Source organism: Heterocephalus glaber, unplaced genomic scaffold (genome assembly GCF_053883595.1).
Source record: "Heterocephalus glaber isolate CG9 unplaced genomic scaffold, H.glaber_assembly_v1.0 deba00001472, whole genome shotgun sequence".
NCBI classification, from domain to species: domain Eukaryota; kingdom Metazoa; phylum Chordata; class Mammalia; order Rodentia; family Bathyergidae; genus Heterocephalus; species Heterocephalus glaber.
The window spans coordinates 57338699-57364671 of NW_028258315.1; the positions used below are offsets into that span (position 1 = coordinate 57338699).

The 25973-nt window shown below is 35.6% G+C and overlaps 1 protein-coding gene and 1 long non-coding RNA gene across 12 annotated transcripts in view; one reads left to right on the plus strand and one right to left on the minus strand.

Annotated features, from left to right (window-relative positions):
• The window catches only part of Cntn4 (contactin 4), a 955384-nt gene that overhangs the window by 620015 nt on the left and 309396 nt on the right, over window positions 1-25973 (plus strand). The window lies entirely within an intron of this gene.
• Window positions 15872-16665, minus strand: LOC106010143 (uncharacterized). Its single transcript, XR_015439503.1, has 3 exons — window positions 16577-16665; window positions 16371-16468; window positions 15872-15928 (listed from the first exon to the last, which is right to left on the minus strand). It is a non-coding gene; the product is annotated as an uncharacterized LOC106010143 (long non-coding RNA).

A 25973-nucleotide genomic window follows, 5' to 3' on the forward strand; every position in this document is an offset into this window, starting at 1 on the left:
TATCAGTAGGAAACAAACATCTTGTCAGTACTACAAGGATAACCACTCTTTCCTCTAGAGTTGTTTTGGAGATCATATTGAAAAGCTTATGCAAAATCCCAGAATAGTACCTCACGTAAGAAAGTTATGCAGTAACGGCTCCTCTAATTTCCTTTTTTCCTCTCTTCTTTTCCACTTATTCCTTCCTTGTCCTGTATTTTTGAAATAAGAATAGCTACCCATTTTTAAGAGACTGAGTATAGTTGGTAAGAACTCAGATTCCTTGGAGTCAGTCAACTCCTCATGTAACCCTGTGACCTGGAACCGAGAACTTCTCCCAGCTTCTGTTTCTTTACCCATAAATAGAGGTTAATTATAGTACCTCTTTTGCACTGAGAATCAGATACATTAACCCTTGTAAAACTCATGTCATTGTCTAGCACACAAAGTAAAGTCAATACATTTTAGCTATTACAACTTTTGTTGCTTCAAGTTAGTTATTATGCTAAGCATTTTAGTAACATCGCACAAAGAAGTATAGGCATTATATTTGTTTTGTAGGTGAAGAAAATGAGGATTAGTAAAGTGAAATAACTCAACAAGGATTTAGGGATGGGAACAGGTACCAGCCTGAAAACCTGGTCACTAACTCTTGAGCAGATGCCCATTATGCAGCATTTTACATGCATGTTCATCCCACACCATTTAAAACTATACTTTCCTAGTAGAATTTATATTCAAACCATATATTTGGTTGTTTGATACAGCGTTTACTTTGTAGACTCAAATTTGGGTTTTTCATTGCATTTGCAACCTTTGATATAGTACATCCATCTTTTTTTGTCTTTAATTTTTTTCTTATAATGATTCTTGATACCATCATACTGTTGATTTACTATTAACATCTAAAAGCATTATGTTGTGTACCACAATTATGCATATATTCTTGGCTCTAATTTTAATATAATTGGTTTCAGGTTCCATAATGAGAATAATTAATAACAATATTTCTGCTCTACAAGTTAAGATGCAGATTTCCAATTTATTCCAAGTAGGCTATAAAACATTGTGAATATTGATATTTTATGGTAAATAACTGTGGGTTGGTAAACTGTTTATCCCCAAGCAGTAAATGACGTAGTATTATAAGTTTCTAATTCCCATATCATTCCTCCCCCACATGTGAAAAAGATGCATTTTAAATGTACATTATTATAAAGAGCTTCCAAGAGAATAATCTAATAACTTCAGCTCTTAGCCTGTCAAATTGTTTCTTTCATAAAAATTGTTTGGGGCCTTCTTCCTGCAAGTTCAGCTATTTTATAACAGTTCAGAGCTGTAAAACAAAAGATGTAAGCTATTCATCATCCCAGCTTATGGATGACTATAATTCATACATAAGTACCTCCAGATTGCTCATGGTAAAATTAACTCATTTAACAAAATCCTGTTTTGTGCCTGCTGTGGGGAGAGTGGCCTTGTCTTGGGCATGGGCAAGGTGGTATTATTCTGGAGAAGGGAGTGGGTAATACCTGTGCTTTTGCTTATATCTGTTGATACCTCACTTAAGGTAGGAAAGGAAACCAGATGGATGCATCTTTCATACCCAGCATATTTCCCTCCTGAGGTAGTGCTGTGGGTTAGAGGATAGAAGAGGGAATTAAAAAAAAAAAAAAAAAAAGAAGTGATAAGTAAAAAGAAGCTATAGGAAGTTTTGGCCTTTCTCTGACTTCAAATAATGTATCTATGTGAGTAGGTAACTCAATAAAACAACCCATTACGAGGTTAAGTTTAGGTAGCATTATCAGTTAAGTGTCGCCCAACTTAAAAAAATAATATCAAATATATGTACAGCAACTGATTAGACAGGCTTATTGAAAAATATCTTCATTGCTTCTTCACCAACCTTTGTGTGAGTTTTCCTTAACTAGGACATGCTGTCAACTATAGAAACAGTACTGATCATTGTGGTATTGATGATAGAAAAAAGTATTAAATTGAGAATGTTGTATTTATACTTGGGATTTTGGCAACCTGGTTTTTGAGCCTTGATCACTGGTTCAATTTAGTACAATTTCAAATGTTTTAATGTTCAATAACTAGCTTATCATTCTTAGCCAAAGAGTGAAATATGCAATCAGTCAGTACAGTGGCTGGGAGTTTTATAGATGACCAAACCCATGACTGGCTTGACTAATTTTTAATAAGGAAGGCTGCTTAAATAGAGAAACTTTTGTTTCTGAGCAATAAATTGTTGATAGATGACTGTTTGGATAAATAAATGGTTAACATTTAGATCAATTAAAGCTTAATGAACTTTGGGAACATTTGGATTTCAAAATGAAAAACATTTATCAAAGCAAGTTTTTGATCTTCAATAAAAAATAAAACTTTCTCATCTGACTAGAAGAATTCAAACTAAAATTTGCCGTTTCTGAAATAATAAGTTTCTCCTGCCAGGTACAGTATTACAAAGACATTAACAGTGTTAATCAGCATCTATTGAAAAGTTCATAATACTCTGTATACCTTAAGGACTATTAATATATAGATGTGAGTCAATTGTGGCTGTTAGTTTTTTAGTTATATCTTCTTTTAGTCATTTACAGTCCAATTTGGGGTCTATTTGACTGAAAAGAGTAGCCTGTGACTTAAGATAATCAATGAAGTATAGAGACATTTAAAAGTTAAGGACCATTCTAAGAATATCTTGTATTTGAAAATCGACTCCCAAGACTCAGTGGGTATCCAAACAAGTTTGATCAAACAGGTCTTTACAAAACACACTGATATTAAATGAATATTTTGTATTTTAAAAAGTAATCAAGCTACTAAACTATCATTCCTTTCTGTTCATCATTGTAAACTAATAATTTTCAGTCAATAAATACTAAATAATTTTGATTCTTTTCTGAGTTTCATTCTTAGACACTGTATTTTTGGTCAACAATCATGTGTTGCCATTGAGGGGAAAGGGAAAACACTTTCTGAGCCTATGTTTATGTGTATGGATACCTCAAATAATGTGGGAAAGGAAATTAGATTGATGTAAGTATAAATGTCAATCTCAGTCTTATTATATCAATACTCATTATTCTCTAGCAGTTTCCACTTGAGAGGTTATACTCCTATAAAATACATACATGTTTACTGTAGTTAAGCTAAAATCTAATTGACCAAATGTGCAGTATTGATTGATATAGACTGAACATTGTTTCTCCAAAATTTACGTCATAAATCTCTCAATATGGTGGCATTTAAGACATGGAGCTTTTTGTGGCTCATGAGGACAAAGCTCTCAAAAATGGGATTTGTTTCATCATAAAAGAGATTGTTGAGCACTCTCTTGCCCCTCTGCTGTAGGAGGACACAAGATGGTGGTCTACAAATCAGGAAGCAGGCACCAAATTTGCGATCACTTTGATATAGAAATTTTCAGCCTCCAGAACTGTGTAGGATATATTTCTTATGTTTTCAACCCACCTACTCTATGACATTGTGTCATAGTCATACTGCCCTACATACATTAAGTCAGAGACCCCAAAAGATAGGTCTTTCTGGGAATTACAAATGTGGCCTGATTTTGGAAAAAAGTTCAGATGTAATTAAAGATCTGGAGATGAAATCATCCAGGGAACCTAAGATGATCCTAAATCCATTAGCAAGTATTGATATGAGAATCTGAGAAGACACCAAAGAGCAGAAAGTGATGCAGCCAGGGAAGCGCATGATTGCTGGCAGCTACCAGAAGCTGAAAGAAGCAAAGACAAAGTCTCCTCAAGAGCCTGGAGGATGGGTGCAGCTCTGCTGACACCTTAATTTCAAATTTTTCCAGAATTGAGTAAATTTCTGTTTCAAGGCACCAAATTTGTGGTAACTCATTTGTGGTGGCCCTAGAAAGTGAGGAGACCAACATATGCATGATTCTTTTCCTTTCCTTTCCTTTCCTGACTACTGTGATCAAGAAAAAAAACAAGCAACTTGGGGAATGAGATAAAAATGGGGTGCTTTTATATCTTAAATGTATTAGTGTGAGAGGGATGGCCTCTGTAAAATGTGGAATCATCTGTGCAAGTTTTGCAACTCCTGGAAAGCATAATAGGGTTTTGAACTTTCCATAGTATGATTTGACCAAATAATGAAAATGGTTGCTGTACAAATTCAAAGAATAACCTTTCCCTTCCCCAACACATTTCCACCTCTCTTTTCAAACAGCCCTCTGCAGGCCTCTAAAATAGACAGATTGACCCTTTTTCCACAGGGCAATGATTGAAAGTGATTCAGAGTAATTTGTTGCCCCCCAGTCCTCTCTCTGGACTTTTTCCTTTTTGTAGGTCATTTTGGCTGAATTTGACCCTTTTGTCTTGCACTCTAAAGCCCTAGAAACTGGCTGTTATCACATCTAGAGTATCTGACCCACCCACACCTGTAATACTTCCAGGATGGTCTCTCAGGCTTTGTTATCTTTCAAGCTATGACGTTTGTAGCCTTGGCCTCTCTGCTAGCAAGGGCTGTCTTCCCTATCAGTGCCTTTCCCTGAGTAGACTCTAATGTGAAGGAGCCATTTACCTGTTAGCTGATGTGTATTTTATGTACTTCACCAGCTATTCTTTATTTCCCAACTATGATAAGCAGTTCCTTTAGGGAACAAAGCATGCTTTAGGGTTCAGAGGTTAAATCTCAAATTCAAAGGCATTATGAAAAGATGTGTTTGTTTTCCAAGAACTAAATTATTCTCTCACATATTTCACCAAAGATTAAATTCTGTACCAGCCACTAAACCCTCAGTGGATGGCACTGGAGGTCAGCAATTTATTCCTGAAATATGTATTTAGGGTACACATTAATTATGATCAGAGTATTAATTTGCCCCGAAATACTTGCCTTATTATATATCATTAGCATATCAGAATTGTTCATTTTCTTCATAGGACCGACCCTCACATACACAGTTGAATTCATTCTTGTGCAGTGAGCAGTCTGTTAGCTCAGCCTCATAAAATTGGGATTAATTATGCCTTAAAGACTCTTCTTTTCATAGCCCTCAAAGGAGTGTGTATGGTGATGTGAGGTCAACAAATTGATTTTCTTATTTTTAAGGTGTGACTACTTTCTCATACTGTTTTCAAATGTTGTCTCCAGAAGGGCTAAAATTTGTAAATAATGAAGTCTCAATAAATATTTGTAAAATAAATAAAGCTGAATGAAGCAATGAAAGACTATAAGAGGTGTAGAAATGTCTTGGTCATTTGCAGCATATGCAGTCATATTTCTTCTTAAATACATTAGTTCCTTAAACTGAGAAATATGATTCTAAATTTCTGAAATTGGGAGGTACCCTCCAATAAAGATGTATGTCCAATATAATATTCCTCTTTTACTGAAAAAAATTCATTGTGAAAGCATTGCCTCTTAATTTTATTGCCATAGTCTTTTTTGTAATAGTTTTAGTAAATTATGTCCCATACCATATAATTAACTAATTTAGGGCATACAGTTCTAAGAGTTTTAGTTTATTCACTAAGTTGTACAACCATTAATACTGTATAGTTTCACAATATTTTCATAACCTTAAAAAGAAACCTATATTTATTACCAGTCACTCTGTATTCCTCTCAGCTCAGGATGACCACTAATTACTTTCTGTCTCAATGAACTTTCCTATTCTGAACAGGTAAATAGAAGCATAATAAACGTGGCCTTTTGTGACTTGCTTCTTTCACTTAGCATTATTTTTCCAAGATTCACCCATACTATGGTTTATATCATTACTTTTACCTTTTTATGTCGAAGTATATGCCATTGTTGAGACATAACCCATTTTATTTATCCATTCATCACTTGATAGACATTTGGGCTGTTATAAATAATGCTACTATAAACATTCATCTATAGTTTTGTTTTGTTTTGTATTGGGAATCAAACTCCAGACCTTGCACTTGCGAGGCAGCAGTGGGACCACTGAGCTAAATCCCCAGCCCTCATCTATCGATTTTTATGTAGACATATATTTTTCTTGTGTTGAATGGCTACTATATGTTTAATATTTTCAGAAATCGTCAAATTGTTTTCCAAATTGATTCCATATCAATTTATGATTCTCATCAATAGTGGATGAGGATTTCAGTTTCCCTGCACCCTCACTAACACTCGATACTGTCTGCCTTTTTATTTTAGCCAGCTTATTGAGTATGAATTGGTATCTTGTTATGGTTTTGATTTGCATTTCCCTGATGGTAAATGATACTGAGAATGTTTTAATGTGCTTATTGGCTCTTAGTATAACTTCTTTGGAGACATATCTAGTCAAATATTGTATTTATTTTTTATAAATCATTTTTATTAGTATATATTTGCAGTCCATGATAATTACATGTACCACTGGAAGTTGGCACATGTACATAATACATCTTATTTCTCTTTTCATCTCCTACCCTTCCCTCCCTCCATCTCTTGGTCCCCTTCTTTTGTGGAAAGAGACTTATCTCCCTGTTTCCTGGTATCTCTTATTTTGCTCTTGAATATATTTATATTTTCTGGTTTCTATATAAGAGAAACCATGTGATACACTAGCTTATTTATTTCATCTAACATTATGATCCTAAGGTGCATCCATTTTCCTACAAATGACTCAAGATTATCCTTCTCTATGGAATAGTAGTACTCCGTTATGTATAAATAACTCATTTTCTTTATCCATTCATTTATTAATGGATATATATCCCATTTCCAAGATTCCAGCTATTATGAGCTGCACTGCTATAAACATGGGTATGCATATATCATTGAAATATAAGGTCTTTAACTCTTTTGGAAAGATACCGAGGAGACTAGCTATCTTGAGTGGAATTTTTAGTTTTAGTTTTTTAAAGGAATATCCATACTGATTTCCATAGGTTGCTCATCTTAATTGAGTTATTTCTTTATTGTTGAATTACATTCTATTCCTAATGTAATTCCCATGTCAGATGTATGATTTGCATATTTTTATCAATTTCACGTGTTGTTTTTTCACTTTCTTGAGGATGTCTTCTGATGCACAAAATTTTTAGTTTTGATAAAGTCTAATTTATCTAGTTTTTTGTCTTTTTCTTGCATTTGCTCCTGCTGCCCTATGTAAGAAACCATTGTCTAAGGTAACAAAAATTCACTTCCATATTTACTTCAAATAATTTTATATTTTTAACTCTTAAATTTAAGTCCATATCCCATTTTGAGTTAATTTTTTATGTTGAGGTTTTATTAAAAAAAGATGAAATTTTTGAAAAATCGTCTTTTGGGACTCTCATTATTCCAGCATTATCTGTTGAAGAGAGAGAAAAAAAGAAATTCATCACCCAGTGAAATTTCTTGATACTTTTGTTGAATGTCAATTGACCATAAACAAAAGGGGTCAGTTTTATGGCATCAGACCAGCATCATACTTTGTTGATTACTTATAGCTTTGCAGTAGCTCTTTTTTTTTTTTAACCAGGCCATCACATACATTTATTTCACTTGTAATGGCAATGTTAAAATTGAAAAGTTTAATTTTTAACTGCACCAGGTACAATTAAGCATTTAATTATTTTTAATTTTCAAAGTTATTCCCTCCAAAAGCTGAGAGAGCTTTTGTTTACCACCACCACAAACCATACTTTCAAATAGTTCTCTTTTAAAAGAACTTTTCAACTGATGAGTAAACCTTTTGGTGATATTTCAGAATTCTATTCCTCAAGTGAAAACTAATCTGGACAAAATATATATTGCATAGATTTCTCTACACATTCTTTTCTTTAGACCTAAATGCAGATTACCATATGGTATAATTTTAACTTATTGGCTTCACAGTAAAAACTATCTATCCTGAAAAATATGATAGCTATATCCTGTGATTGTCCAGTTCATAGAATTACTGTCTCATCGCAAAGATTATTTTTTATCATTTTTCAAAATAACCAGTTTAACATGGGACATTAGTCTTTATGACTCACAGGCATATGAACATGTACTGCCAGCTTCTTTCTCTTTCACTTTTCTCCTTCTGTAAGTGGATGGAATTTTTTAATACTAGTTTGATGGAGGAGAGTTAACCTTTTACAAACACTTAGAATTTAGATTAAGTCATTGATTAAAGTGGGAAAAGAAACTCTATAACTATGTAGAGCCCACACACTCATTTCAAACTTAAATACATTTTTCTGCCTTTAAGTAACTTAATTATGAGGCAGCTATTTGGTTTTCAATAACCACATTTAGGGATGCATTCATAAGACTGCTTAGATAGTCTAGGTGAAATGGTTATAGAAATAATGTCAGCGCCATCAGAAAACTCATAGACAGATTAGATAGATAGACAGACAGACAGATAGACAGACCCTAGAAGTTTACAAGAAGACTGAATTCTTTATGTTAGTTATGCTTTCTGTAACTCAAGCACTCTTCTTTTGGCAAAAGCAGGCTAAAATTTATCAATGAAGGTAAAGGTGCTTAAACTAAGTGTTTCTTCTAAGCTTAGATTTTGATTTAGAAACTGATAACAAAGAAACCAGCATGGTCTTTCTAAACTTTCACTAAGATTAGAACCCTATCACTCACTCATCAACCATCTCCCTTTTAAATTTTTTTCTTGACACTAAAGACTACAGAAGTCTACTTTAGTTTGTACTTTTACATTTTCAAACAGAAACTTATAATGGGTGTACAAACATTCTGTAAAGTAATTTTGCCATATAACTTATTTGGAGATGAAAATTTAACACCATAACTTTGCATATGGGGATTAATATTACAAATCAAACTTCCTTTTAAAATCGAATGACAGAATATTCAAGCTTTGTATATTGCTTTAAGATCTAACAAGAACATTTCTTGAGTACCAACGACAACTGAAAAATTTCCAGATACTGTATTGAAGATGGGACAATGGAAGGAAAAATATGAGTATTTCAGATGTCTCTCATCTGAAGTTATCATCCAGTCAAAGCCACTCCCTACTTGCCAGATAATGATCCGGCATAAAATTAGTCTTGTCAGTAGAGAAGGTCACAGTAATATTTCTACTTTTAACACTTTATACTTCTATCTTTCCAAGAATAGAAGCAATCTATTTAACAATTCCTCTTATCTCAAATCCTTAAACTCAATATTGGAGACATAGAGTATGAACAAATCTGGGATATTTTCTTACAGATAAGCAGTAGCATAGCTATGTTATCCTGAAAAAATACTGTCTTGGTAGTCTTTCCAGTATAGTCAAACACTCACTGGCCACAATCTTAACAGCCTATATTAGTTTGAAATCAAATGACACCTAAGCTTTCCTTTGGGTGTTTTAAAATATATTCAAGAGAAAAAGATGTGTTTCAGGTTTATTTAGGAGTTTTGAACTATAAGGACATCAACTCATATTTTCAAGGTTGGAATAACTGTTGTTGGGCTTACTGAAGGAAAAGGACAGGAGAAAAAAACTAAAGAACAGTAGAATTCTTTAGGTCAGTTAAAGGCCATTATCTCTAGCTGGGATATTAAAAACTTAATTTCCTCAGCCCACACTCTAAAAGTTAATGTCTCGAGTAACAATAGCAGGAAAAACAAACCTGCTGCAGCCAGTCCACTCATTAGCAAAAAAACAGTTTATCCAAAATACTTACACCCAAGTAAAACACTACCTGAACTTCTTCATCTGTGGGTAAGAAGAGAAAAACAATTGCTTTAAACATCTAAATAAGCTTAGTATTTCTTATAAGGATCATGATGGTCCAGCTTCTGAGTGAGTGCTGAGAAGGACTGAAGGTGAGTGGGGGCCGAGATTTAGCTCAGTGGTTTTGCCGCCTGCTGCGCAAGAGCAAGGACCCGAGTTTGATCCCGGGTACCAAAAAAACCAAAAAGGACTGAAGGTGGAATGAAGTCAGTGTCTAGGGATTAGCATCCCACAAATAGTTTATAAAACCCGAAGTACTGTAAAAACGTTAAACTAGTCTATGAATCAGAGGGAAAGGTAGCGCTGCGACTTCTTTTTGTCTTTTGAAATAATCTGTATTCGTAGGTTCTGCCCTTCCATGTGAAAGAGGACATTAAAAAAAAAAGTTTGAAATCATCTGATGCCCAAATTTTGGCAGTTATACATCTTTAGCTATGAAACTAAACAGATCTTCTTCCTTCAATCCAACCCCATCACAAAAAATGAGAGAATTAAAGAAATCCATACATGATTATTTTTTAAAGTCCTTAAAATTATTAAAACTTTTAAAGGAATGGAAAAATGGAAAACCAAGAAAAAAAGAACAAAGAGGGAAAGCTTAAGAAACGGGGTGGGGGGGGGTTGATGAACTTCTCTTTTTATTTGGTGACAAGCAGTTGCAAGAAAGTGCATTTGTAATTGTTCAGTTGTCTGTCTTTTTGAGCGTCTGCAGTTTGATCAGAAGGGACTGTGAGGTTTTTTTTGAAGCACATGAGCATCAGCAGGGTCTATTCTCTTGTAGTAGTAGTTTTTCTCTTTTATGTATTTGAATGACATTTTACTGGGGAGAAACATTATGGTAGGATGCTGCTCTGTAAGCTTTCTTTAGTAATGTCACAGAGGTCCCTAAATTTGTTGTGATCTCCTCTGTCACTCCATTAGGAAGTCTAATGGATAACAGGGACGGTGGCCATTATAGCCATGGCATTTTCTCAAAAAGTTTGGGTTTGTCAATCACACAGCTAATACTCCTCTAAATTTAAGCTGATTTGTCACCAGAACAGTTATGGCTCTCCTAAATACTCCAAGATTACTTGGGGAGACATTTATCTTGGCCACAGCAGGATTAACACATGAGCCTATCCAGAAGCTAGACAATAAAACAAGTATACTTTGGTGGTAGGTTGCAGGAAAATCCCACCTCAGTTGCAATGTAGTGTTAGAAAGCTGATGGTTTAGTCCCAGATGCATGTTGACGCAGCTGGTTTCACACCAGCACCATGAATCCTTATGTTTTCTCCCTAGTCAACTGGGTTGCAAACTCAAATCTGCTGTGAATGCATCTCAGTAGGGAAACCTAAAGCACATCTGAATCTCTAGCAACAATGCTCTTAAGGAAAGCAAGCATTCCCTTTCAGTGTAGTTTTTCATTTTCCAGCCTCTAACATCCAGGAGGGGACCTCAGAAAAAGGTAGAAGAGATTCTGACCAAAACAATCAGAATCTACTCAAAAATATCTATCCCCTAGTGTGGTCTAAAATTTGTCTCCCCACTTCCCACCCCTAATTCATGTATTGATAACTAAACCCAGAAGTGTTGGTACTAAGGGTTGGGATATTGATAGATGATTAAGTCATAGAGTTGTGCTTGCATGACTAGGATTAGTGTCATAATAGAAGAAGCTTGAGGAAGTTTGTTTTTTCCTGCCATTATTTGAAGGTACTTGAAGCAGAAGTTTCCATCTATGTACAACATTGAATTTGCCAGTGCCTTGATCTTGGACTTCCTAGCCTCTAGAAACTTCAAACAATATATTTCTGTATTTTAGAAATTATCCATTATGGTCATGTCTTCAAAGGCTTATGCTGGTGAATTTGCTACATCTCTGATTGGCAAAACAATGGAACAGAGTTCTTAGAAGAGCATTGTGCTAGTTTGTTATTGTTATTGTTTGCTTTGATTTGTTTTCTGAAATATATAAATATATATATATGAATATATATCCCTCTGTTATATCCACTCACTCATGACAAATATAACTTACTGACACAATGATAAGAATGAGATATTGAATATAGCAGAGATAAAAGGTAAAGAATGTAAAAAGAATGACAATTTCTGGAAGGAATTTTAGATTGAATATGAAACAAGAAATAAAGTTTAGAATTTAAGAAAATTTTCTAAATTGTTTTCAAAAGCAGTGAATATTTAAAACAATGTATTTTATTCAGAGTTCATTTTTAATTGCTTACTATTGTACTTTTTATCTGGTTAAATGTGGTAACATCACTTAATACCTCTGAATCACTGATTTCTCATTTAAAAAGAGAACAAAACAAAACAAAAAAAAGTGATCAAAACCGTGTCTGTTTTCTGAAAATCCAAAAGCTACCTAAAAATTGGTTGCAGATGAGAAAATAGATGAGTATGATTTGACAAATGTAGAGAATTTAGTTTTTTCATATTGTTATATGGAAGATGGAAACTAAACAAGGATTCTTAGGAATTTTATACTGAAACCAGAAGTAGTTCTTTGCTGCAATAATCCCAAAGCCAACTTTCCTGTAGAAATCAACTGCTGACTCATGGCTGCTACGGACCTGCAAACAGATGTTGTCAAAAGTGGCATCTTTTTCACAGATGTTTAACACATGATTTAACATTTTTAGTTCCTATTTCCAGACTTCGGTAAGGTGCAAGACATCCTAGTGTCATGATGTAAAGTCTCTTCTGTTTCTGTGCATACTGCAGCATACTGCACCAAGTTTTGCTAGCTCGTCAGCCTCCAGCATGTCCTTACAGATCTCTGTCATTATAACTGACTGGAAAGATGTCCTGGTTTAACCTCTTCAACTGTTTCCTATTGTGTGGTGTTACATCTCCCAGCTGGATCTACCTTTCATCTCCCCCACCTGTTGAGGCCTCCTCCGTTATCACCACTCTCAATGCCATTGTCCTCTCTTTCCTGAGAAATCTGCTCCTTTGCCTTGAGACATTCAACCCAAGCTGGCCTCTTCTCCAAGGGGAGAGAGCTGGGGTTCTGGGGTGGGGTGGTGGAGTGAGTGAGGCCACAGAAGTAGAGCATGGCCCTGAATCTACTGAGAAGGTGGGATATCATCTGCCTGCCGCCAGTGCTGCCACTTTGCACGTGTGCAGGGGCCTTTGAAGTCAGGAGACATGTTAATAGCATAGCATCTTAAGATCAGGGAAATATTTGGGCATGTAATATCACGTACAATATTAGTAAATTCTAGCTTGTCTCAACAACATCATATTTGGAGCTTTGTATTATCCATTATTTTATCAAAATACCTGATATAATAAACTTAATTGAAAAAGGTTTATTTTAACCAACTTGGCCCTTTTGCTTTGGGCCTGTGGTAGCACAATGAGTCATGGTGGAAGTGTATAGCAGATGAGGCCTGTTCATCTCATAAGAACCAGGAAGTAAAGAGTCAGGAAGGAGCCAGTATGCCCTTCGAGGGCAATGCACCCAGTGACCTAGTTTCCTCAACTAGTCCCCACCGGCTAAAGGCTCTACCACCTCCCTATAGTGTCCCAGCTGGGAACCAAGCCATCAACATGTGGACCTTTGGAGGACATTCAAGATCCAAACTGTAAGCCTTGAAAACTCATAGTTTCTTCAAATTTGAGCTAGAGGTCATTTGTCCTTACTCTTCTTTTCAGGGTCTGAATTCTATTTTCAGCAGTCACTCAAGCAAGAATGATTGTGCTTTCCTGAAAACAGTCACTATTTCAAAGGCCAGGCACAATCTTAGTCTATAGAAAAGAAATCTTTATGTCTAAGGTAGTGAAATCTTGGTAGAAATATTAAGTGTGCAAAAGGATCATTGAATGTTGGCCAGCACATCTCCATGTCTAACTTTTCCAAGCACTACAGAGAAATAATGCTGTGTTTGCATAACCAGAAAGCTCTTAGTGGGTTTTCGCAGAACAAGGACACTGTGATCCAGCTATTTTAAGTTGGCTCTTTTCCTATGTCCACTAAATATAGGCATCCTCCACAGTTGTCCACTCCCTTGATATCCACTGGGGATTGATTCCAGGACCTCTGAAGTTATCAAAATTAGTGGGTGTTTAACTCTCATATAAAATGTTATAGTATTTTGTATAACTTTTTCACATCTTTCCATATACTTTAAATCATCTCTAGATTCCTTGTGACACCTCGTACATTCAATGTAAATGCTATGTAAATTGTTGTTATTCTGTATTTTTAAGGGAATCATGATAAGAAAAAAGTGCATGTTCAGTACAGAAGCAGTTTGTAAAGAAATATTTTAAGCCCACAGTTGGTTGAATCCATGGATACAGAACCAGAGGATGTGGAGAGCTGATTATGCTTTGTAATACATATTTTTTGTTAAATTTATCTAGGTCTTTTAATCTTCTTCATTTTGTATCTTCTGTTCCCTTTATCTAGGAACATACATAGGTTGTAATTTTGAATAATTTTCTAGCTTTTCTCTCTACTTTAGTGTCCTCCATCTATAGACTGAACATAATCATATGAATTGTATTGGGTCTTATAGAGTTTTAAGGTTTAAATATTCCTGGTAAATATAATTTTTATGTATGTCAACATGTTATTTATATATAGATGTACATTCAAATATGAATGCTATCCTTGTTTGTCTTATTTATCGTCAAGTATTCTATACTACAGTTACACAGGATGGTTTGGTCTGATGTTCTCACTGGTCTGTAGAGAGAATGAGAGTGGATGTCTGTTTTTATATTTTACTTTACATTAAATATTACTTTCTTATCCTTATTGGATATTCAGAAATGTTGAGCACATTCAGCAATTGCTCTCTCTAGGTTAACCTTATTTTACACTAATCAACTATTTATCCTACATAAACTTTAATGTCAGTATTCACCACATGAGACTGTGTGTGTGTGTGCGTGCGCGCGCTTGCATGTGCACACATGTGAGTGCTAAGGATTAATCCCAGGGACTTGTACATGCTACTACTAAACTATACAACAGCCCTACAATTGAGATTTTAATGAATAATTATTATTAATTACTTAAAGTGTAAGGAACTTGTTATTCTGGCATATATTTGAAAAATTAAGTTCTTTTGGAAAATAATAATATATTATAAGCATATTTGTTGTAAAAAAAAAACCTTGAGTTATCAGTACTCGGTATAAAGATTTCCTTTGTTTTCCCTTCTTTCCATAAATATTTAATGAATAGCAATTAGGCAGAAAGCATTGTGTTGGATGTGGGGGATACATAATGGAGTACACAAATGAGAAGTTTGCACCCAGCAAGGGAGACAGACCTAAACAAGTAATCTCAAGTGGCTGAATATTAAGAAGATTGAGGGTCACAATTGCTAAGGCCCAGAGAGCAGAATAAGGAGAAGCAGAGAGGGGCTAGAGAGAAGGTCTCAAAGTAGAGTTCGTGCATAAGATAGTTTATACAAACATCCAAAGAAAAGATAAAGTAGAGAAGTACAGAGAAAAGAGCAAGACATTTCAAGGGAAGAAAACATCAGCTGGCTGTAGCACTCATTCATTCAGACCTGTTTTTGAGTGTCTACTCTGCTGGACAGGTGAAAAAATATCAGAACTAGTTCTTCCTCTTACATAGTTCATTTTCTGGTAGGGAAGAAAAGTGTTCACTGAATAATCACATAAGAAATGGATCATCACCAATTGAAATAAATCCTGAGAAAATGGCTGTAGTTCTGTGATGTTTGTGACAAAGGCAACAGACATAGAAGGTATTAAAGAACTTCTTTTAGGAAATAACTGTAATGGATATTTGAAAGACAGAAAATAATTAGCAATGAAGCATTTTCTAGGTAGAAAACACAGAATGTAAAAAGGTATCGTGTGCAAATTGCAGGTTGTAGTCAAGGGATTCAAAGACCTACCTGTGTGATTGGAGCATACTGAGCAAGGGTGAATGCAACAGAGTAGAAAATGGTTGTGAGAATGAGAAATTTATTCCAAAATTTCCTGAAGTCACTATCCTTAAGCGTACAGGTTTACTGACTGAAGATTAGGAAAACTCTTATATACTCCCATCAATTATGCTCAGTGTTTTGAAACCTCCTGGCATTAAGTACGGTAGAAGCTTTTTTAAGTGGAGCCGTCAGTTCACACATCTGCAGCCCACCACCTGTGACATCAGTAGGAGGTACCACTTCTATTTATTCTGTGTGCACCAGTCATTTAAGTATGAGTCTTCTCTTACCTCTTCCTTCAATACTAGCCACAGGCTCTCTTCACGTGCTTTACAAAAGAGGACTGAAGCATGAAAAAAATAAAATAATTTATTAAAAAACACATATATATGAAAGTGAAGGGCTAGGATATGAGTGTAGGTTATTTGACTTCAGTATTATTAAACTGCAACCCTATACGAGTAATATAGTTATTTTTGAAAATGCATTTCCATCAAAGGGAACAATTTGCGTTACAAACTCAAAAGTAGGTTTAGAATTTGATAATGTAATGCTCAGTCTCAATTTCTAAATGCCATACTGTTAACTAAATGGCACTTGCCTCCATGGGTGAAAAGGTAAATCTGTATTTTCAGTTTTTGCCAGTAAGTGGCATTGCTCAGTGCAACAAAAAGATATATAGAGTAGGATTTCAGCATCATTGTTCTTTATCCTCACCAAGTTTCTGTACAGAGATGAGACTATGAGATTGATGATGGTGACAAAGCCAGGAAAAGCCCACTTACCTGACAGTGCTGAAGAAGGGAGTCCAGTTTGCTTTTCAGGTGAAGGGACCATTTTTCCTGGTTCCCCTTTCTAGAATCTCACATGGCCATTTTAAGAACTAAAAAATATGTAGGAAAGGGAGACTGTCTTAGTTCTTTTTTCTTGTTGCTAAGACACAATTCCTGAAACTCACAAGTTAAAGGGGGAAAGATTTATTTTCACTCACAGTTTTGAGAGCCATCAGTCTGTAATCAGCTGGCCCCAAGGAAGGATGGCATGGAAGAGAGGAATGGGAGAAGAGAAGCAGTCCATGGGAGGGCAGACAGGAGACAGTGAGCAGCAGCATTGAGCATCCCTTTCCCTTTTATTACCTTCAGGCTACAAGCTTATTGGTTGGTGCCACCCACACCCAAGTTGGGTGTTCCCATTATCCACATCCAGAACTATGTTTAACCAAACAGTGGACTAATGTAGTACCATATGACCTTAATCCATATTTACACACCCTACATCCAGCCATCCCTGAAAAGCCATACCTATGAGCCCATGAAGCTTTGAGGGAACATCTATATACAAGACATAACAGAGACATTTTGGTTTTTTAGAATTAGGCAGGTAATCAAGTACTATCTGATAGTCTCTATTGTTCTTTTACATTTGCTTAATGATTTTAAATGTTATTGCCTGTCTATAGCTTTTGCAATCAAATCTCCTTATCATCATCTTTTTCTTCTTTCTTTTTTTTTCATGAGAAGGAATCCCTTAATAACAACTCTTCTAAATCAGAGTTTAAAAAGTCAAAAATCACAACAGAGCTTACTTTTTGTTTCTTGGTTCAGAGTTTGAATATTGCATGCCTCTATGACCCTGTCTAAAGTGATCTTCCCCCATGACTGTCTTTCTCGCAAAAGGTTTCTACTATAATCTCCTGATTACAATCTATAATTTTATCTCCCTGTCTACCTATTGCTTGTCAATGCCTGTAAGACTCTAGAGCCTCACTGTGGTCAATACCTTGTATTAGATAAGCAGGCTGTCAGGTCACTTTAAATAGAAGCCAAAGTGACAAGAGAAGCTAGAATAATGGCAGCCTTCAAGTTCTCACATTTCAGAACTAAATATGCAAAATAAAGTCAGATACAATGATGACTATACTTTCCCTTTGGAAAAAAATATTTATCTGGGAGAGGAGTGGGTAGGGAGACCTTCTAAAGGCCTTATTTCTTCATTTATCAGTGATTGGATAGGTTGATTATTGATTTTTAAAATAGATTTATTGTTTGCCTCAGCTAATGAGGGCCTACTTAATGTACCCTGAAAAGAGAAGCTTATGACAGTGCTCTTTTACTACATTTATTGTTTTTATTATTTTTGTTTAGTTGTCCAATTGACAGAGAGTAGACATAATAAGACCTGTCTGTAGAATACCTTACAGTGGAAAATACAAGACTCCTTGGGGAAATGTTCCAACTTGACAGTAGCATCCTGGCATCTCAGAGGTTGGATTCTGATGCCCTTTCTATTTTCATTTGCTCTATGATCTGCAGTCTAGTGACTCTCAGTCTTGACTGAGAGTCAATTGGTGCCAAAAGCTGTGGCTTTTCTATAGTGGTAGCCCAGAAACAAATATACTGTGCTGCAAGCAACATGTGCTCAATAAAACGTTGTTAAACTGAATAGACTGTCTTCTTAGTGTTTTTACATATTTTTTTCCTTTAAGTGGTTAGAAAAAGGAAGAATTTAAAATACTGCCAGATAGCAGTGGGTATGTAAGGTCATTTGCTGTTTGATGACCAACTGGTGAAGCTGGAAAACATTTACATATAAATGTTCCATTGACTTGAGATTTCTAAAGGACTATAATAGGTAAAATGGTCAAAGGGTGGCACTTAGAGATGAACACATGTATTACATCTGTGGAGTATTTGTATTTATTACTTTGAGTGTCATTGCCATTCCATTACCTGCTGGAAATTAAGCATCCCAAATGTGACCTTTATTTGACCAGGTGGCTTCAGTGCCTCTAAAATGAATGGGGAATCTGAGAATATGAATTATAATGACATCATAAACATCTTCCTCTTAACATTGGCATTGATGTAAAATATTGCATTTTATGCTTGCTTCGAAGGTTAGCAGGAAATCTTATCTTTAATAATTAATATATCAACAAGAATCCATGTTGCTCTAGTTAGCAGGTAGGTGATTTGGCTAATTGGTTCAATATTAAATTTGTTAGCTATGCATTGTCTTTTAGCTGAAATTATTTGTATTTTGTATTCAGAAAGGTATGTTCTGTCCTGTTCAGCTGTAGAGAACTATGATATAAATATGGAAAACCATAAAACCTTAGCCCAGTGGTTTCCATCAATCTTGATGATTTTATCTAACTGCTTTGTAATGGCAAGGGACACTAAAGCTCAGGAAATTGTTGCCCTGTCCACAGAATGTACGTTGGTACTTTCTGTCTTCCGCGTCGCTTTTTCTTTCATAATCCACACTGCCACTGTTAGTCTTTGAAAAAATAAATAATAGCTAAATTGTCTACATTATTTTACTGTTTCAAAAGTATCTCTGTTTCTGTTACAGTTGGTCATTACAAAGCTCCATGAAGTATGATATATCATCAACATAATATTTCCTATTTTATAGATATAGAATGTAGAAGTTGGAGATAGGAAATAACCTCAAGTTCATGGTACTAAGGATCAGATCTAGGAATCAAAATCAGACTTTGGGCTTCAAGTTCTAATGCCTACTCACCATACCACATTGCCATTTTCATCTGAAATGGGCTGCATATTTACTAATGTGGTATCTAACATGTGTCATAATTTTTGAAGATTTCGGGGGGACACCTTCAAATTCTGGTTCCCAAAACTTGTCTGTGATGAAACTTCTACCAGTGTACAGAAAAATTTATTACATTTTTAATAAGGTAGAGTTTAGCCAATTGAAGGGATAGTTTTTCTCCTGTCATTACTCTGTTCCTTCTGTTTTTAAGGTTGAAAAGTTGTCTCTTTCATGAGTGATGTTGGCAGAAGATGGCCATCATAGTAGTGATAATTTTTAGTGTAAATATTGAGAAACACCCGTGTTGGTTTTATACGCTCTCCCTTCCCTTTCTCCTAAAATTCTGTTGCTTCACTAAATCTCATCTACAACTACTGTTTTACTAAACAAATCCAGTTGTATGGGTAGCAAGTAAAAGTGTTTCTTGCATGCAGTTTAAGGCCTTACAAATCCTAGGCAGAGTCAAGGGCCACAAAATTTTGAGAGAAAGTAGCAATGAGGCAAACAAACAGGAATCAAGACCAGCCTCTGTGGTGTTCCTTGGAGAACATCTCTGGGGCCTCTTCATCTGTGCTAGGTCTTCTTATCCTGTTAGGTTAATTATATCCTGTTACTGAAGGTCAAAAGACTGCCTTCTCTTGCAAGTGTTGTAGCTTTGCAGCCATTTTGTGTAAAGCAGTAGTGCCTGATACCCACACATTTCCTACCACCCTTAATCTCATCATATCATCTGCCTTCCTCCCAGAAGATAAAGTATGATACAGAAACCCCTATCATTTTGGCTCTACCAAAGAAAAGGGATCTTAAAGCTGAAGATTTGGGCCGGGGATTTAGCTCAGTGGTTTAGCCGCCTGCTGCACAAGTGCAAGGACCCGAGTTTGATCCCCGGTACCAAAAAAAAAAAAAGCTGAAGATTTTTGTGGAACAGGTTAATTTCTTCTGCAAGTCTTCATTGCAAGGCTAGTGTGCATGCATCATTGCTCTGACCCATGAAGATTAAGGAAAATAAACAACAGAAACTATCCAGGATTAGAAATTATCAGTGGATTGGGACCTGCGAAAAGAACCCATAAATGTGCCAGGCGGCAAAGAACTGCTGTTTAAAAAGCTGAATAATGATAACAAAGAAAAGAAAGAGTTTAAAATCCACTCTTCCTGGGTGATAAAATGTTCGGAGAAATCTGTTACCATTTGAGGTATACCTCAGCAACGATGAAACCAAACATGAAAGATAACTCCCAGAAACATGGGCACTGCATTTTTATGTTGGGAAATACTACTGCTCCTTCATCAGTAGTGTATAGAACCCCTGATAGGTCTGGAGTGGGAAGAGCATGGTGGAGACACCGACTTCTCCACAGAAATATGTTTCTAAAGTCAGCACTTACAGCCAAATACATACAGTTAAGATCACTTTCCAGATTCCCTTAAGTTGTGGTTATATATCCCCTCATTGGAGATTTTTCACCAGGAATTAGAACATACAAGTAATTGTTTTTTAGTTGACCATCAGATGATGATATTAACTTGAGTTTAGAGCCACAGTGTATGAAAAGTATATATCTTAAAATATTAGACAACATGGTGGTAAGATATTCTTTCAAGGAGGAGTTGATAACAATTGACGCTAAGAAGAAAAATGCATTTGTATCCATCTCAAATGCAGCAAGGGAAACTGACCCACAGAAGCTGCATACTGGACAGAATTGCCCACCCCATTTACATAGCTGCCTCTTCTCTAGCTCAAACGCCACCCCACTTTGTGACCTCTGGCAAGTCATTCTGCATCTCTGACTGTCAATTTTATCATCATCTGATGCTCAACTAAAGAAACAATTTCATCTGCATAATGAAAATTATGTCAATAACAGTGGGTGTCATAAAGATCATCTGAGACAAAACATATTGATGTATTTTCTTCCAATTATAAAAGTAAGACATGACTATGAGAAAAAGGTACAAAACGATGCAAAGAACTGTTTACAAAGAGTAAAACTTAATGAAGGGGACTTGCATGTATGAAAGAAATAGAAAAGAAATGCATGAAGTGTTAATTCAAGGATGTTAATATGGTAAATGAAAAGGCAGCAATGTGCACAGTATGTTAGGAAAGCAACACATAACCCATTCTAGGGTATACAGTAAGCTCCCCAAGAATGACTGAGCCAAGTCTTGACAGATGGTTGATACTTAAAAAGGCCAAGAGAACTGCTAAAGTGTTATGTAACAAGAACAACAAAGCATGAATTTTCATAGATATGTGGGAGACACAGAAACATTCCATATATCAAGGTTGTCAGATGTTAAGTGGGGCATAGGAGGCTATGAGGCTGAAGGAGAATGGGGAAGGTCAGGTCATGGAGGGCCTTGTTTGGCATGCTAATGAGCATTCCTTAGTCTTTTGGTTGGTGAGGATTTCACAGGGTTCAAAGCAAGGGAGTGTTATAAACAGGTTTGCATTTTAGAAATTGAATTACTGTGGCTTTGTTTGGGAAATCCATTTAAGGTTCTGAGATACCAGAGTCTGGAAAAGAAGAATGAGACGGGCTAGAAGAAATAAAAACTAGGTAAAAGGAGATGAGAAAATCAAGATTTTAAAATTGTATTTTTAAGAAAAACTGCAGCTTCATGACACAAAAGTTACTCAAGTCTTTTTCCCTTCCAGGAAACTCACTCAAAAGGATTTTTTTCCCTAAAGGTCCTTTTACAATAAGCCTATAAATCCTGACTCTTAACCTGTCCTTTTCACCTGTAAATTGTGCTTCCTCCATGCTCAGAAAGCAGAAGTATTGGTGAGCAGGAGATCTCACCTTCAAACACATGTAAATGGCTTGCATTATAACCTGACAAACCATAGGAATACACATCCTCGATCATCCATCTTGATGACATCCTCTTAAATGTAGCCAACTCCAGCTATTAATGTGGCTCGCGTCTCTGAGCACCCACACGCTACTCTGGATTGCATTGTAAAATCTTTGTCTAATAAACCCTTCTCTTGCCTCTTACTGACACACGCTGAAAATTCTTTTTCTGTTACAGGAGTCAGTCAACCTAAAAAGGTGGGTTAAATGCCTTATTTCAGCCTCAGGACTTTCAGACCCAACCCAGTGATATGAGGGCTTTATAATATCCCAGACAAGAAATGATAATAATCTCTCCTAAGACAAGGGCAGTAGAATTAGATGATGCATATTTGGAAAAAGTTTATGCAGTAAAATCATCAGGGCTTGGAGCATGGTTAGCATAAGGATTGGGAGAGGGAAAGTGAAAAATGTGGAATGATCCCAAGTCTAACATCTCTAACATCATAGATAATGTGTATCACTGACTGATTTTGGAAGCTGGCTAGGGTTAGAGATGAAGAGATGACAAATTTGTTTAAAGATACACCAAGCTTTATGATTTGTCTTGTAAACCTAGATCCTTATGCATATGAAACATGTCATTATTAATAATTTTGCCAAGACCATAAACCACAGTTATCTCAGGAAAACTAGGAAATAAAGTCACCTTATCAATAGAATATTCATGTAGATATGTGTATGCTGACCAAACAATTGAATGCATGATAATAATATATAACCAGATTAAAGATTTACACTGTGTAGACATAAGCATAAAGGTTAGAATAAGATTATGAGAATGTAAATGACTGCCAAAAAAATAGGGAAGAGAAGCAGCTCAAAAGCACCCAGGTGAGTACTGATGTTTAAGGGGTAGATGAAGTGGAAAAAACCCTCAAAAGTTACTGAGGAGCTGACACAGTGCTGCATGCCTATAATGTCAACACTGAGAGAGGCCAAGGTAGAAAGATGAAAAGTTTGAGCCCAGCCTGGTCAATGTAGCAAGACCCACTTTTAAAATAAAAAACTTTTTAAAAAAAGACTGGGAACCTATCTCAATTGTAAAGCACTCAGGTTCAGTCCACAGTACTGTATTGAAAAAAGGAAACTAAGAAGACATAGGAGGAGAAGGTAGGAAAAAGGAGACAGTCAAGAGTAGACACTCCGTGAAGTGGTCACAAATGTCCAACAACAGAAAAATCAGTTATAGTAAAGATTGAAAATAGCCCACTTGATCTTTTAACATGGAGTTTGCTTTATGAGAGTGATCTTATGGAAGAGCTGAGCCCAGTGTCCAGATGCAGTGGATTCTGGAATGAAAGGGATATAAAAATGTAGAGAAAGGAAAGGCATACCTAAGAAAGGAAAGAGAATAACAGAATATTGCTAAAGGGAGAGTAGAATTAAAGGAAAGTTTGCTTTATATTTTTCTAGTTGATGGAAATTTTCATATTTTTGTAGGCCAAAATTGAAAGGTACAATTTTCACTCAGTAGTAGTACTGTTCAAGTGTAAAGTTTGTGCCATTTTTATTCAATTACAGTATTAATTTCCTTAGGTTTTGTTTTGCACTTTGTGCTTGTAAGTAGATGAAGGGAATCCCACAGTCATATTGAGTATTTTCCACGACACACTGAGTGCAGAATTCTTTGAGAACACCTGGCAATTGCAGGCAGGTCTCAGAAAGTTAGCACATGTGTGATTCTCCGTGAAGAAGGCTGGGGCTGGCCATCTGGTTTGATGGGCATCTGACTTTGAATTGCTGCAGTGAGGCTATACCCCTGATTTCCTTATACAGTATATGAACAGGAAATGTGTCCTCTTTTCTGAGTAGCCATTAAAGGCTAGAGCAGTTACCAAAAGGGAATAATGAAGCTTTTGCCTCAACTCAGTGGACTTTTGATGAACATAAATGTTAGTCCAAAAATATATATCTATTCCATCCTTCATTCTCCATTTTATCAGCTAACTTTATTGCTTCCTGATCAATTTACCTTTCGCAGGAATTCCCCATCTTTCACATAATGCTTATGTTTTTGTATCACCCTTGTCTCTCCCACCTTTGCAGTAACCAATTACAGTACTTATTCTCATACATATCACAGTGAAGGAAGGATCTATTATGTGAATAATTGACTAAAAAGTAATAATTACTTTTCCTTGGATTAGTTTTTGTAAACATATAGGAAACAACTGATAGTTTATATATTTTTAGTTTCAGGAAGCCTTCCAAGATACTGAATTGTTTCCTTCTGTATACCCTTCTGAAATAGAAGTGAGCAAAATACAACATTCCTCAGACAAGTATTTCTTATCTCTGTTGCCATTTGTAAAGACTGCAAAACACTGACTGATGAGTTTAGAAATCAGTGTGTGACCATATCCAATAAGACATCATTTGGCTTCAGGATGTAAATTTAATACTGTTTTCTTATTTTCGTTAACCATTTAACATGCATGTTGGGGCAACTTACAAACTAGCCTTTGGATTTTGCAGGATTCCCAGGATCCTTGTGTCAATTCTCATTCAACTGTAGACAGAACAGTTTCAGAAGCATGGACAGCTATCTCAGCTTTATGTGTGTCAGGGGAGGGGTTGGCTGGTTGTGTTGTAAGGTTCACCCAGAAGCCTACTGGTGTTCTTTATTCATCATATGCTCTGTGGAACAGTAATGACTTTCCAGAAGGCATAACTTATGGTTTGCTTTTGCATCTTAAAGCCATTAATCTTCTATGATATGATCATATGCTTTGTATAGGGACTGTCACAATTAAACCTTCACATGACTCCTTTAGGGCATTCTGTTAGTTTCTTTCAGAATTTAAATACTGTGTAGTGATTTTATTTCCAGCCCGTTCATTCTTTTTTTTGTTTTGTGTTTTGTTTTAATCATTTTAATCCTTATTTACACTTTCAGTTTCTCACAGCCAGTTCATTCTTATGAATCTGTTTTCGAGCCTCTTTTATTCACATTTTATTTACCCTCCCCCTCACCATCACCCTCAAGGTCTTCTCCAATGAAAACTCGTCCACATGTAGAGTTCTAAAGGCAGCACCCCATCTCTGGCTAGCCTCTACAAAGTCATTAAGCTCTATAATATTTTAAGAATTTCCAACAGAGCAATTATTACTACACTCTGTGATTATCTCAATTTTTTTCTTACTTATTGTGCTATTATCTGTCTTCTTCACTTTAACATAAGCTATAATCTTTTCTTTCATAGTTAACAATGTAATAGCAATACGTGGTGTTGGACATGACTCATCTGGGCAATTAACAGGTATTTTTATCTCTTTTCAGGTAAAATGTTTACTCCTTCTTTTGTGCCTTCCTTTTATACACATTGATATCATAGCATATTTGTTGCATAAATCTGCTTCCTTTGTAGAGTTTGTAGATTATAAACTTCATGAGGGAAGAGAGTATATTTACTTTATCCTTGATTCTCTAGCACCCAGGACAAAACTGACTAGCAAGACAGTGCTCACTAAATATTTGATGACTTACTTACAAGTTTCCACTGCATTAAATTTTATTTAATAAACTTTTCCTGAACATGTACAGTAAAAAGTCCTCAGTTATATATCTGTACTAAGTGGAAATAGATATAACTGATTTGTTTGATCTTTTAGATATATTATATGTGTGTGTGTAATATATTGGCAAATTTTAATTGCTACAAGTGAGATGCTGCAAAAATTTTAAAAGTACTCTATTCTTTCAATAAAATCAAATTCATTTTATATGATATTTAAATAGAAATTGAGTATTATTTATAATAATACTTCTGACATGAAGGCAAATAAGGCTACCTTCTACGTCTGTCTCAGGTTAAGTGTGCTTTTCTCCCCTAAATGTACTAAAAAGAGATTGATGGTGTTGAGAATCACGGTTTCCACTGCAAACATCCTTGTCTAATCTCCCTGAGATTGTGTTTGAGGGCTGTGCTGAGGAGCACATCTGCTCATATTTCTTTGACTAAA